The sequence below is a fragment of the Octopus bimaculoides genome, chromosome 5 (assembly GCF_046866305.1).
Source record: "Octopus bimaculoides isolate indiv1 chromosome 5, ASM4686630v1, whole genome shotgun sequence".
NCBI classification, from domain to species: domain Eukaryota; kingdom Metazoa; phylum Mollusca; class Cephalopoda; order Octopoda; family Octopodidae; genus Octopus; species Octopus bimaculoides.
Genome location: NC_142932.1, coordinates 68,558,961 through 68,575,244, shown reverse-complemented (window position 1 = coordinate 68,575,244; position 16,284 = coordinate 68,558,961). Strand labels below are relative to the sequence as shown.

Here is a 16,284-nt window from a genome sequence, read left to right as displayed (position 1 = left end):
CGTACAGAGATGAAAGTAAATCAGGACAATGAAGCTGAATGTGAGACAGCCCTTGTCTGACAAGAAGAAACAATCATCATATATTAGGTGTATATATATATATATATAAAAATTTATTTATGAGGGTAGAAATGGATATTAATCAATTTGAACCAGTGGTCTAGCATATTAAAAAAATCCGAAGATTAAAATTATATTACATACAAAAATAAGAGGGATGACCAGCAAAAGTGGACTACTATATGCTAGAAATAGATGCCGAATCATCTAACCACGAAAAAAATATAAGTTCTCAGTAAAAATTTAGCGACACAACATATAGGAGTCCACTTTTGCTGGTCATCCCTCATATATATATATATATATATATATATATATATATATATATATATACATACATACATATGTATGTTTTGATATTTCACTTAGGCACTGAGAGACTAATTACCTGGTGTAGAACTCAGCATGTATATGTTTAAAAATAAGTGTTACATGAGCATAGAGTATACGAAAAACAGGTGACACAGGAAAAACAAAGCTTCTGTTATGAACTTAGCTTATGGAGTTCATAATATAACCTTTGTTTTTGCTCTGTCGTCTCTTTTTCTTATGTATATGTATACATGCATACGTTTATATGTGTATATAATAATCATAAATAATTTGGACAAATAAGTATAAGTCAATTAGTGTGTTTAAATGTTGAGTTGAGCACCAGCACAGAATAGGCTACCTGTTGTCATCTGCAGTTGTAGTACACTTCTGTTGGATCTACTTCAAGAACTCCACAGTGGCAGTTAGGGTAATAATATTAACTTACAGGAGATAGATTCGGTATTAAATCTTTATCGATATACTTGATGAGACTCAGATTAATGGGTTGAAACATGTTGTGCCCAATAAAGATTTAATACCAAATCCATCTCCTATTAATTAATATTATATGTGTGTGTATATATATATATATTATATCTGCAGATCTTGGTGGTCCAAATTGGAAGTGCAATCTATGTAGGTGTCTTTTCAGAACATTGTCCAATTTAAAAAGCCACATCAGATGCCATGATGGTGCTAAGGTGTAGGTACAGGAGGTGGTCAAACTCTGCATAAGGAGTACACAACCACCATACATATATATAAATAATGGCTGTGTGGTAAGTAGCTTGCATACAAACTACATGGTCCGGGGTTCAATCCCACTGCATGGCACCTTGGGCAAGTGTCTTCTACTATAGCCTCAGGCCGACCAAAGCCTTGTGAGTGGATTTGTTAGACGGAAACTAGAAGAAGCCTGTCGTATATGTATATATATGTAAATGTATGTGTGTGCATATGTTTGTGTCTGTGTTTGTCCTCCCAACATCACTTGACAACTTAGTGGTTCAGCTAAGAATAAGTTTTGGGGTTGATTTGCTCGACTAAAGGCGGTGCACTAGCATGGCCACGATCAAATGACTGAAACAAGTAATAAAATAAAGAGTAGTATATATACACCCAAATTTCGAGCAATTCATATAAATATACATATATATATGTATATGTATATAATTATGTACATACATATATGTATATATATAATTACATATATATATGTATTTGTACATATATAGATATGCATATATATATAAGTATATATGTATTTGTACATATATAGATATGCATATATATATAAGTATATATATATTTGTACATATGTGTATATAAATATGTGTATTTATATGTATATATAAATATATGTATATATGTATATACATATGTGTATATATATATATGTATATACATATGTATATACTTATATATATATATGTATATACTTATATATATATATGTATATACTTATATATATATGTATATACTTATATATATATGTATATACTTATATATATATGTATATACTTATATATATGTATATACATATGTATATACTTATACATATATGTATATACATATGTATATATGTATATACTTATATACATATGTATATATACATACATACATACACGCATGTGTACAAACAGCCATGCTACATGGCACTGAAATATGGGCCGTGACTGCTGAGGACATGCGTAAGCTCGCAAGAAACGATGCCAGTATGCTCCGGTGGATGTGTAATATCAGTGTGCATACTCGACAGAGTGTAAGTACCTTGAGAGAAAAGTTAGACCTAAGAAGCATCAGTTGTGGTGTGCAAGAGAGACGATTGCGCTGGTATGGACATGTTGCAAGAATGGATGAGGATAGCTGTGTGAAAAAGTGCCACACCCTAGCAGTTGAGGGAACCTGTGGAAGAGGCAGGCCCAGGAAGACCTGGGATGAGGTGGTGAAGCACGACTTTCGAACTTTAGGCCTCACCGAGGCAATGACTAGTGACCGGGACCTTTGGATATATGCAGTACGTGAGAAGACTCGGCAAGCCAAGTGAGAGCATAAACTGGGACCTCTGCCAGAAGTGTGGCCTGCTCACTTATCCGTATCTTTACTTCATTGGACACTAAACTCTCCTTGCGACGACCTGTTGAGGCAAGTAAATTTGAAATCGAACCGGATCCGACGACTGGCACCCATGCCAACCTCTCTTTCAGTGGACACTAAACTCTGCTTGCAAAGACATGTTGGGGCAAGTGAAATCGAAATTGAACCATATCCGATGACTGGCACTTGCGCCAGTGGAGCACTAACAGCACTGCCTGAGCGTGATCATTGCCAGAGCAGCTGTCTGGTTTCCATGCTAGTGGCCCGTAAATAGCACCATTTGAGCGTAATCGTTACGAGCGTTGCCTTCCAGCACTTGTGCTGGTGGCACGTTAGAAAATCATTCGAGTGAGGTCGTTGCCAGTGCCGCTGGATTGGCTCCTGTGCAGGTGGCACGTAAAAAAACACCTTTTGAGCGAGACCGTTGCCAATACCGTGTGACTGGCCCTTGTGCTGGTGGCACATAAAAGCACCCACTACACCCTCGGAGTGGTTGGTGTTAGGAAGGGCATCCAGCTGTAGAAACTCTGCCAGATCAGATTGGAGCCTGGTGCAGCCTTCTGGCTTGCCAATCCTCAGTTAAATCGTACAACCCATGCTAGCATGGAAAGCAGACATTAAATGATGATGATATATGTATATATACATATAGGTGTGTATGTATATATATGTATATGTATGTATAGGTATGTATGTATATATATGTATATAAATAGGTATGTATGTATCTATATATATGTATATATATAGGTATGTATGTATATATATATATGTATATATATAGGTATGTATGTATATATATATATGTATATATATAGGTATGTATGTATATATATATGTATATATATAGGTATGTATATATATATATATATATATGTATATATATATACATGATTACATATATATGTGTGTGTATATATGATTATATATATATATATATATATGTGTGTGTGTGTGTATATATATGATTAAGTACTGGGCTTAAATAAGTACTGGTTTAAAAAAAAATTCAGTCTTAGGGTCGATTTGTTTAACCAAAACACTTTGAGGTAGTACTCCAGCATGGTCGCAGTCAAATATATTGTTTCTTGTGTGTGTTAATAAACATACAGTTGCTATTGTTCAAAGTTCCATGTTCAATATCATTATCCAGTCTGCGTCCATTATAGTGGTTAATGGTTAAGTGACTTCTATACTCAGTAGCATTACTAGTTATATACTAGAGCAAAGGGAGGAGAAATTACGATAAACACAAGTTTATATCATTTGTTCCTACATACGTTTCACTATAATTCTTCATTGGATGTTCCAAGTGCAACTGGAAATATACACTAAATAAAACCTGGAAATATACATTAAATTAAATAACTACTATGTATCATCAAGAAATACTTTTTGTACTGTGTAACATCATACAGCATGTGGTTATCATAATTTCTCATATATACATATAAATGTGTGTGTGTGTGTATGTATATATATATATATATATATATATGTGTGTGTGTGTGTGTGTGTGTGTGTGTGTGTGTGTGTGTGTATAAGTCACAATATATGGATCCAAGTATGTAGTACTAATAAGAAAACACCTCCTTAAAGTATCATTCTACAAGACATATAGAATATATAGTACAATACAAGAGAAAACAATATGGAGTGTATAAAGTCATAAATGTCAGAGAAATAGTTTGACGATATAAATTATCTACATGTTTTTAAGTTAGAAAACAATTTATCATGATATTTGAATTTTTTTATTGTTAAATAAAATTTCATGAAATTATTTCTTTTTAATTTATCACACACACACACACACACACACACACACACACACACACACACACACACACACACACACACACACACACACTAAATATCTCGATGATGATGATGATGTATTTTATGTGTATTTTACATATGTATGTATTATGAGTATTTTACATAATTATATGTATCATGTATATATACTCAAGCATACTTACATATATTCATGAAACTATGAATAAATGACAAAAGAATGAGCATTTGCTTCCATTACAAATTAATCAAGTTCAAGCAGGAAGAAAATTAATATTTCGACAAAATATACTATAAATGCTCTATTTTAAAAAAAAAAAAAAGTAAGATAACATTTTGAAAAAAAGAAAAGAACCCATAAACAAGCACTTGTTAATGATCCAATATTTATTCAACATCATTTTTCACTAAGTTGTTCACCTTAATTACTGAACATGAACACGTTCACTACATGTATGTCTCTTTCCTTTTTATTTTCTCTCCTCATGTAAGTGAAAACATATATCACTTCATTTGTTTAGTTTTAACAAAGAATTAAATTATATTTGTCATCTTCTATATATCCAATTATTTAATGGACAAGACTAATAATAATGGCAAATATTTTAATTCCATGTTCTTTTTTTTAAATTTCTCTAGCATTGGTTTGATGATTCTTTGAATTTGCATATGAATTGAAGGAGAAAATATTTCTGTAATCAAAACTCATTTTGAATGATTTATGTTTTAAGTAGGGGTGTGTTAATCATATAACTGTATGAATGGAAGTGTTATATTTCTACATGTGTGTGTGTGAGCATATATATTTATTTCTACATGTATACATCTGTGTGTATCTTTTACATTTTACTTCTTTCAATCATTGGGCTGCATCCATCCTGGGGCACTATTATAAAGGGTTTAGTTGAACAAGTTGACCCCAGTACTTAAGCTATTTCTTTTTTAAGTCTGATACTTAATCTAAGTTACAGGAACATAAACAAACCAATACTGGTTGTCAAGTGGTGGCAGGATGGACACACACACACACACACACACACACACACACACACACACACACAGCACTCATGCTCACATGCACACACATGATAGGCTTCTACACAGTTTCTGTATATCCAATTCCTTCAAGGCATTGGTCTACCAGGGTCTATAGCAGAAGAGACTTGCCCAAGATGCTGCACAGTAGGACTGAACCTGAAACCACATAGTTGTAAAATGAGCTTCTTAACTACACAGCCATACCTGAATGTCTGTGAAGAAATGTTAAATTGCTCATAAATTACATGCATCCACTGTACTGGGATAAGATGCTAGTATATTATTAGCTTTTTTCAAAATCATTGCTCCTCATTTCTCCACAACAGATAGAACTAAGATGATAGTTTTCTCTCACCTTGGCATTGGCCTCTGCTTCTCAGAATCAGTTGACCTCACTGTCCATGTTATCATAACTTGCACTAATCATATACTCAATCCTTCCTCTACAAAACAGGTTTTCTGGAATTGTCACTCCCACTACCTAGTATCAATTTTCAGTTGTTAGATGAAATTCAATAATAGAAGCTGGTCATGAAGGACCTTTGAACACAATGGACAAAATCTCTTTCTCTCAGTCAAATAAAAAGAAAACATTAAATGCTCACAGTAAATAATTTTTTCAGTTTTGGGCACAAGATCAGCAGTTTTGAGGGGAAGGGTAAATCAATCACATCAACTCCAGTGCTCAGTTTGTTCTCATTTTATTGACCCTAAAGGTGGGAAGGCAAAATTGTCCTCGTTAGCATTTGAACTCAGAATGTATTAAGTTGGAAGAAATGTCACTAAGCATTTTGTCCAATGCACTAATGATTCTGCCAGCTCTTCACCTTAATAATTATAAAAAATTTAGCACAAGGTTAACAAGATTGGAGGGAGCAGGTAAGTCTGTTACATTGACTCCAGTGTTCAATTGGTACTTATTTTATTGACCCAGAAAAGATGAAAGGCAAAGTCTACCCTGGTGGAATTTGAACCCAGAATGTAAAGATGGATGAAATACCACTAAGCATTTTGCCTTGTGTGTAAATGATTCTGCCAGCTCACCATAATAATAATAATAATAATAATAACCCTTTCTACTATAGGCACAAGGCCTGAAATTTGAGGGAGGTGGGATAGTTGATTACATTGGCACTAGTACTTAACTGGTACTTACTCATCAACCCTGAAAGATGAAAGGCAAAGTCAACCTCAGTGGAATTTGAACTCAACATAAGGATGGACAAAATGTTGCTAACTGTTTTGTCTGGCATGCTAATGATTCTGCCAGCTCACTACCTTTTTGTAATAATGATAATAATAATAATATTCCTATCTTTTATAGGCACAAAGCCTGAAAATTTGGTGGTGAGTGGTTAACTGATACATCAACCCCAGTGCACAGCTGGTACTTACTTCATTAACCTTGAAAGGATGAAAGGTGGTGTCGACCTTGGTGGAATTTGAGCTCAGAATGTAAAAATGAATGAAATACTGCTCAGTATTTTCTCCAGCATGCTAACAATTCTGCCAGCTCACCACCTTAATGATAATAATAAGAGCACTCAGAGAGTGCAAACCTCTGCCAAGGCAACACCAATGTCTTCTCAACGATTAGCCAGAGATGATTTTTAAAATGAGAATATCTGAAATAAACTCGACTGCTCCTACAAATGAGAATACTAAAAATGAACCCAACCACTCTGAAAAATTTTAAAAAAAAAAAACCCGGAAAAATAATCCAGAATCCTTCTCCGGTGCCAGATCAATCCCAAAATTTAATTAGCTCATGCCAGCCATGAGGCCAAACATCCCTGAAAAATTCATCCAAATCCATCCAGCAAGTTCTTGAGATATCTTGTCCATGGACAAACAAACAAACACAACTGAAAACAATACCTCCGTCTTCGCTAAGGCGGAGGTAATAATAATAATAAAGAACACCTGAATCAGATTTAAACTCACAATCTATGAGCTAGCACTCCAGTAATCTATCCCTCTCATCACATTTTTTTGTATAGTGTGTGTGTGAGAAAGAGAGACAGACAGACAGAGAGTGAGTATGTGAGTATTTTAATATTTGTGTTATCATCATCACCACCATTTTAACATTCACTTTTCCATGCTTGCATGAATCAGATGAAATTCATTAAGGATTGGCAACAAGAAGGGTACTCATCTGTAGGAAATCTGCCCCTCATGGAAAGATGATGTCTTATTTCATTTACTGTTGATTGTATTGTTTGGAATATATACTATGTGGGTTATGTTATATTTTTGGTGACAATTATATAGAAGATGAGGCAGGTGAGTTATAGTATTGGGTGCCGATTATGTAAGAATATATCATGTATTACATTACTGGGGGGGGGTGGTTGTATATATTGTGTGTTGCATTGGTAATGTGATATGTTATTGAGTGTTGATTGTACGCAGAATGTGCAAGGAATGGGTTATGTTTTTTGAATTAGAAATGTCTTAACATGTGCAGATATGCCCATTGGGGGACTTTTTTTTTTTAGCAGTTGTAGCTCTGTTGTAGTTGTTAAGGAAATAAGAAAACTTTATTATTATTATTATCATTATCATTATTATTATTATTATTAATTCAACTTCACTATGTCTTTGGAAAACTTTAAAATGTTAGTTTTTTTGGCAGGGGGGTTTCTGTAAAAATTCTAAAGATTGTTGCTTGATTAAAAACAGCCCCCCCCCCCCCCAACTTCTCTGGAAGCAATACCACCACCACTATTATCATCCTCACCACCACTACCATCATCATTATCATCATCATTAGAGGTACACTCACAGTGGAATACAATATGGCCCAAAGACACTATATCTAATTAAGGAACTCATTATTACTAATGAAATTTTCAAAGCTTCTGTGCAACAAATTCCAACAGCATCCATACATTATCAATTCCATCTCTGCTAATATTTAAGGAAGATGTTGACAGGTGGTGTCACTATCTGTACCAATCTGATAAAAAGGAAAAGATAAAAGATGTATGTCACTAGAGGAACAAAGCTCATGAAACAGCGGAAATATCCATCCATTTTGTTATCTACTCCTCTTTGATTAAGCCTTTGATTGAATGTATTTCCAACTGTGAACAACCTTTTTCTTTTTTTACAGGTATAGTGTATCTAAAATTACTTTATCAGCTATGTTCATTCTCATTTTTGAGATGACAGAATGCAATTTGAGAGAGATTTGGCTGCTATGTCTAGCAGATTGAGCACTCACTTAGAGGTTGTTGTTAATATTTAGGTGTTGTATAAGGTGGCAAGATGGCAGACTTGTTAGCATGCTGGGAAAAATGCTTAGCAGTATTTCATTTGCCTTTACGTTCTGAGTTCAAATTCCTCCAAGGTTAACTTTACCTTTCATCCTTTCAGAGTTATAAAATGAGTACCAGCTGAGTACTGGAGTCAATGTAATCGACTTACACTCTCTCCTGAAATTACTGGCCTTGTGCCAGAATTTGAAACCAATATTTAGGTGTTGTAGATGAATGTGTGGAGTAATGGAGTAATGTGTTGAAACTCTGTAGACCTCTGGTTTTAAGGTGCAGTTCTGAGTAAATGTAGGAAGGAGATATGGTTGGGGTAACAGAAACATTGGAAACCACTGCTGTGTGATTAAGAAGTTTGCTTCCCAATTACATGGTTTCACTATGTCCCGAAGGCTGACCAAAATTTGCTGAGTGGATTTCGTAGATGGAAACTGAAAGAAGCCTATCATATATGAAGTCCTGGGAGAGTAGAAAGTTGGAGTATTTCCAGTGCAGCACTCAGCCTGATACTCAGGCTATATACACTGTTGGATTCCAGTCTAATTTCGAAATTCTTCCTGGTTTCACGATGGTAAAACTGTTGTGTGAGTTTAGCAAAGAGTAAAATATAATCCAAATAAAAAGACAAAGAATGTAAGAGCATACCTTTGATGCAGGCCTGCAGAAGTACCACTCTAATGTTTAAAACCTCAAATATTATATAAATTTTCACTTTGAACTTTGGCATGAACTGGGTGTGAAAGCAGAATTGGTACAGAAACAATTGTAACTGATCATTAATGATGTGTTAAAGTCTTCCTTTGTCTTTGTGTGTGTGTGTGTGTGTGTGTGTGTGTGTGTGTGTGTGTGTGTGTGTGTGTGTGTGTGTGTGTGTGTGTCTCTCGTAGTCTTGACATGTGATAGTTGTGAGTGAGTATCATTGTCATACAAGCTATGTCATTCATTTCCAGTATTCTGTTTTCTAGTTGCCCTTCCTAATACCAGCCACTTTGCAGAGTATACTGTTATTTCATCATGATATCAGGTATAGTAAGGATGTGGGTGGGTGTAAGTTGGCATTTCAAGGGATGCAACAAAGCAGAAAAGTGTGTCAGTCATTTATTGTCCATTTTCCATGCTAGCATGGTTTGGATAGTTTGACAGAATCTGACATGCTACAGAGCTCTATCAGATTAGCTTTGGCAGTTTCTACAGCTGAATAGTATGTACTGGGTGCATTTTTCATATCACTGGCACTAGTGAGGTTGCCAAATAATTCACAAGATAATAAAAGAACAGTAAAAAGGGAAAAGAAAAGGCCCCCTTGACTGAGTGAGCGGGAGTGTATTTGAGAGATATGAGATTGCTTTATGCCCAGTGGTGAAAGCTGAAGTATGACAGAGGGACAAAGTACAGGTATTGTACTACAGAGTGAGTGGGATGACAACGGTGTGAGGTGTCATCAGTAGTAGATATTAGACAGTGTTGAGAATGATAGCAGATAAAAGAGAGACGTTAAAGATGAAGTGTGATGCTCAGAGGAGAGGGAATGGTAACTGAAGGCACAGAAAAGGGGGTGATTGGTAGAAAGTAGTATGGACAGGGATGATAATGAGGGATGAAGTTTAAGAGGAAGTGGTTTCAGGGGTAGAAACAGGTAAATTGGTCATGAAAAAGTGATGGGTAAAGTATGTGCTGGTTTTGCTCTCAAATGATTACAGCAGCTGAGTAGTGTCATAGATTGAATAACGATGAGATACAAGGGAAGTTTTGATATGGTCAGCTTTGGTGTTGGGGCCAGCATGTATAGGCATAAGCATAATACTTTCACAATGATGGATAGGTATTTTCAATCATAGAAATTGCCAATCATGTCAGTCTTGTAATTTCTTCCATGAAGCTTAACATCTTGAGATCAGCCTTCATTACTTCATCCCATGTCTTCCTAGATCCCCTTCTTCTACACATTTCATCCACTGTGTATCTTATTAAGATCCATTTTCAGGATAAAATTAACTTGATATTAAAATAACTTTATTTGTTTATCACACCAAGAACTTTATTATTTTACAGTACTTTATGAAGTTTAGTTTTTAAAAAAATTAATTATAAGAAAGTTGAATATTTTATCTTCAAATGTGATATTTTTGTAAAAATTAATCAATTATTTCCTGGGGTAGTGAGGTAGAGAGAAGGTTGGGTACCACTAGATTAAAGCCTTCTTTCAACCCTACATTGTCTCTGATCATCCGTTGTACCTGAGGACAATAAAGGAATTTACCAGAATTTAAAATAACTAAAAAGAAAAAGGATGAGCCACCACAATCCTCTTAACAATACACTTGTACAGTAGAAGAAGACTGGTTCAACCAAAAATCTAGCTTTCTTTACAATATCGTTCATTTGTAATAATCAGCTCCATACATTCATGTTTTGTTTGATGTTCCATATTAGTGCAAATGGATGTTGTTACTGCCTGCTGTCAGTGGAAGTAATCAATATCTTTTTCCACTGACACATCCCTGTTATATCTAATAATGGTTCATCTTAAGATGATATTCCCATTAATCAATGCCTCTTAACAAACATATAGCCATGTTGTAGATGGTTTCTTTCTGTGCTAATGTTATACAATCTCTCACAATTCTCTGACAGAACTTTTCTTATATCAAAATAGAGGAAACATTAAAAAATTGTTGTTCCTTAGCCCTAAGTCAGTTCTAGCCAAGTAGAACTATGATCAAATGCTTTCTTGTCATGGCCATCCTGTCTTTATACCTGTGTATTTCAGACTACATTACACAAGTCTTTTTAAAGAAAGTTGTGTGATATGAGGAAGATTTCTAGCTAGTACTGCTTGAATCACTAGTACTTCCCCACTATTCACTTGTACTACTCTCATTTACTCAACCTTAGGAGTTATTTATTAGTATGATAAACACATACAGCTGGTACATTATTAATAATCAAGAGTTCTATATTCCTTCAGTTCTTGAAGTTCTACTGTTGTGACATAGTCCTCTAGTGTGATATTGAACCCAGCTGTCAGTCTTTGCTTAAATAAGAGAACCTCTGTGTTTGCTTGAGCTGTTAGAATTAGCAGCCAAATCGCTCTCAAGCCAAAATCTAACAACTTAAAAACATACTGGATAATGTAGTATGAGGTACGAGGTTTCATAATGTAATGTGGGGCATTCCATTTGATAATGCAGAGTGGGATACTCTATTTGATAATGGAGTGTTGTTTACTCTGTTTGATAATGTAGTGTGCAGTACTCTGTTTAACAGTGTAGTGTGGTTTACTCTGTTTGATAATGTATTGTTGGGTACTCTTGTTTTTTAATGTAGTGTGGGGTATTCTGCTTTCTATGTAGTGGGATACTCTGATACTGTAGAGAAAAAAAAGTGATGAGATGTCCATAACATGAATGTCTTTGATCATAGATGAAAGGTGCCAGAGACAAGGGTTAAACCACAACAAATGTATTTGAATTATTCATCTGTAAACTTTTCTATGATTCTTGCTATCATCCTCCTCTGATATTCAATAAAATCCTAAGAATTTAGAAACTTCAAGAGAGAATGTGAAATAATTCTTTTCTGGAATGATGAATCTAAATAATGGAGAACAAAAGTTGAAAGCTGCCTGTGAGCTTATGTGCAGTCTTCGACTTTTCCATCCAAAGGTCTTTTTTAAACCCAATATTCACATGCTATTATGTATAGCTTTATCTGATTTGAGATTCACTGTTCCAAAAAAGGAATTTCTCATTTGATAGGATGTTTGATTTGGAAAACCTGTTTATAACAAATTAAGGTTAAAAAATCCCACTCTAGATATAGTCAAAATGACCAACACCTACTAAGACTAAAATTATAAATATCATTAGGTATAAATTTAAATGATTTCTAATTCTTTATAAAAAGATATTCTTGATTTAAGATAAGGAAGTTAATTTAAAATTCAGTAAAGGGTTATCATTTGATGTGAGACAGTCACAACATCCATGACTTTATTTTTCATTGTATATATATATATATATATATATATATATATATATATATAAACTTACATATTATGCTATTAATCCCCATATGCACAGAGCTCAGCTCCATGATGTGTGTAATATAGTTGTTACAAAAGCAGAAGTTAGCCGCCTTTATTAAGTGCCATACAGAGTGAAGGTTGTATGTGATTGTGTATGTATGTGTTGCATTGCATGTGTTTGTTTTTGATGATTAAGCTAATTTATATATATATATATATATATAAGATGGACTCTCCCATCAGTTTCGATGTATGAGGATCCGACAGTCTACTTTTTCTTTGTTAGCCATAATGCTTATGTCAAATGTGACATTTAAGTCCCACCAATGATTCGCAAAAAAGCCCACAGATCCTGCAAGTATAAGGATTACAGGTCAGTGCAGGTGGTATATTTGCAGTCACTTTTCTCCTTTGCCTTGCATCCCAAAGCCTGTTAATGCCGGTTGTAACACAATGTTTCTCATGCCATTTTGACACAATGATCTCCATTTTGTTCGCTCCAAGGCTATTTGTTCAGTGCTGTGAGCTATCTTCATTGCTAAGAGGTTACTCTTCAGCTTGTCCTCATATTTGAGCCATGTTTGACCAACATTCCTGTGCCCACTATCAAGCTGGCTGTACATGAGGACTTTGGGTATTCTTTCGTCACTCATTCTGATGACATGGTTAGCCCAGCACAATTGTGATTGCATAAGGAAGCTCTAGATTCCACTAATCTTACATTTGTTAAACAGGTTGGCATTAAAAACATCTGTCTTTTAGTGAATAACTGCAGATTGTCCTCAAACAGCCTTTGTGGAAGATGTTTAGTTGGTTAATGTGTCATCTATAGGGTATCCACGATTTTGAGCCATACAAGAGAATAGTAGGAATAGCAGCTTTATAGACCAGTACTTTGGTGTCAAGTTCGATGCCCCTTTCATTCCATAAGCAATGAAAAAGTTTTCCAAATGCATTGGTTGCCTTTGCAAGATGGTTGATGATTTCATCATCAAGGGAAGTGCTCCAATTCACTTTATTGCCAAGATATGTAAATGACTGCACATAATTTAAATTTTTCCCATCAACCTGTATAGGAGTGTCAGGAAAATTGTGAAGTGGTGGCCTCTGCTTGACACCTCGAATTTGTTTAGGAGTAGGGCAAGGTTGGTGGATTACTTCCATCTTCTTTACATGCAGCAGAAAACCAGTCTAGAAGTTCCTGAGATTTCTCTAAGGAGATCACTACTAGTGCAGCATCATCTGCAAAAAGCAGATCACAAATGATACTGGTGCGTACCAGTGTTTTGGATTTGAATAGTCCACCACCTATTTGAAACTGGAATTTGACACCACTTTGTATGCTGCCAAAAGCATACCTCAGCATCACTGAAAAGAGTGCAAATAAAACAGGGGCCATAACACAGCCTTGCTTTATGCTGTTTGTAACGTCGAAGGAAGCCGAAGATTCCCCACCTTCATTTCTTCATGAAAGATGATAACATTCAGCATCTTGTCAGGTATACCAAACTTTTTCAGAACTTTCCACAGTGCTTGTCGGTTAACAATGTTGAAGCCTTAGTAAGGTCAACAAATACCATGAACAACTCTTGATTTTTCTCACATACCTTCTCCATGACCCATTGAAGGGAAAAGATCATGTTTATAGTGCCACAACCAGAGAAAAATCCACACCGTGATTCTGGATAGATATCGTTTACATGTTTGATGATCCTGTCAAGAATGAGTTGAGCAAAAATCTTACCAGCAATAGAAAGAAGCAAAATCCCATGATGATAATCACAGACACTTCTGTTTCACAGATACTTTGTTCTTATAAAAATGTTGAATTGCAGCATCCTTGATGTCCTGTGGTACACAGCCTACCTTACAAATATTTATGAAGAGGTCCTGCAATTTCTTAAAAAGCTTCTGTCCACCATGCTTGTAGATTTCAGGAAGGATAGTATCCCTGCTAGGTGCTTTTCCAGAAGAGATTTGTTTAACAGAGTTTACTACTTCCTGGAAGGCTGCTCCCAGAGATAATTCTGGTATTTCTGCATGCTGTGTAATAGACATTATAATATCATTGTTAGTGACTTAGGTGGAGTTCAACATGGCTTCGAAGTGCTTTCTATCATTTCAGGATGTCACATTTGTCAGTTAACATTGTCTCTCTCTACTGGATGAAAAAATAAGAGTAACACCGTGCTCTTGAGGACCTTACACTTTCTTGAGGCCATCATAAAAGGCTTTAGAATCCTTTCTGTCTGCAGCTTCTTGGAGTTCAGTAACCTTGGAAGATCACCAAGCCTCCTTCATGTGCCTCAGAGCACATTGGACCTGGCCTCTGCATTTCTTATAAACATTCTCTGTTCTGAATGAGCTATCATTCCTCCATGTTTTGTGAGAGCTGTCCATTCTATCCATAAAATGCTGGATATCTGTGTTGTTATCACTGAACCAATCTTTATGTTTACAAGTCCAAGAACCTCTATAGATGCAGAGTGCATTGCATCACGCAGAGCCTTCCAATATGATTCTATATCATCATTGATATCAACAGTGTTGAGTGCAGTGTTCAAATTGATAGAGAGCTCAGCCTGCTTTCCCGCACTTTTCAAAGTCAGAACATTAATGCACTTAGGCACTGATGACTTTTGTCGTCTTGTGTGTTTCAGATGGAATATAGCCTTACTACGGAGAAGAGAATATATATATAAATTAGCATAATCATCAAGGACAAACACACTTGCAATGCATATATATATATATATATATATATATATATATATATATGTTTGTGAGTGTGTTTAAGTAAATACAGCTGCAAGAAAAACGTGTATCTACCATGTTATATATATATAGTTTTATGTTTGTTTATATGCATTGATAGATGCACCCCACTCAACTTTTTCTTCTCTTATAGGTTGTGTGTTTGAATGGAGGCATCTATAGCTGGTAATTTATTAGAAGTGAAGCTTAAAGCTGTATTGAATATAATGGCTTCTTGTGTATATACATGTCATCATCATCATAATTCAATATCTGTTTAGACCCAGATTCCCTGTTTGTTTTCTATTTATTTATTATGTTTGAGTTGCAATGCAGTTTTCTTTGGTCCCTACAGTAATTCCAAGTACTTCAGATACTTCTATACACAGCCTCCAGAGAATCTGACAAAATACCTAACCCAATGTTTCATCTGTCTTCTATTAATTACTACTAACCAAGATCAATTTGTATTGAGGTTTAATAACATTCAGATGTAGTTTTGTGAGCTGTTCAAAGCAATTTCTACTTTTAACATGCTATTATTATATTATACATTCTTTGGAATTATGCCGAGCTGTTAATAGGAAGACTTCAGATTTTCTTGATACCATTCATTATCAAATTCTAAATTTACATTAATCAGTAAAAGAAATAATCAAAAGTAGCTGATAGTGAGTTTTTCTGAGAAAATGTGTTGTATTGATATTACTATTGGAACCTACATTAGCTTGGTTCCTATGTTTTTATGATTAAGTGATACAGTTTGCATCTTCTTTGATCTTATCTGTTAGATCACCCCACCTGCTTGTGTGTGCCTGTGTAAGTGTGTTTGTGCATATATAAATATATGTGTGTGTGTGAGTATTTGTGTAAAAACATGTAAATATGTATGTAAATTAATTCCTCAATGCTGACAGT

General features: G+C 35.0%; 1 protein-coding gene across 1 annotated transcript in view; it reads left to right on the top strand.

Annotated features, from left to right (window-relative positions):
• The window catches only part of LOC149135581 (uncharacterized), a 150,051-nt gene that overhangs the window by 41,060 nt on the left and 92,707 nt on the right, over nucleotides 1–16,284 (top strand). The gene's annotated exons all lie outside the window — the stretch shown is intronic.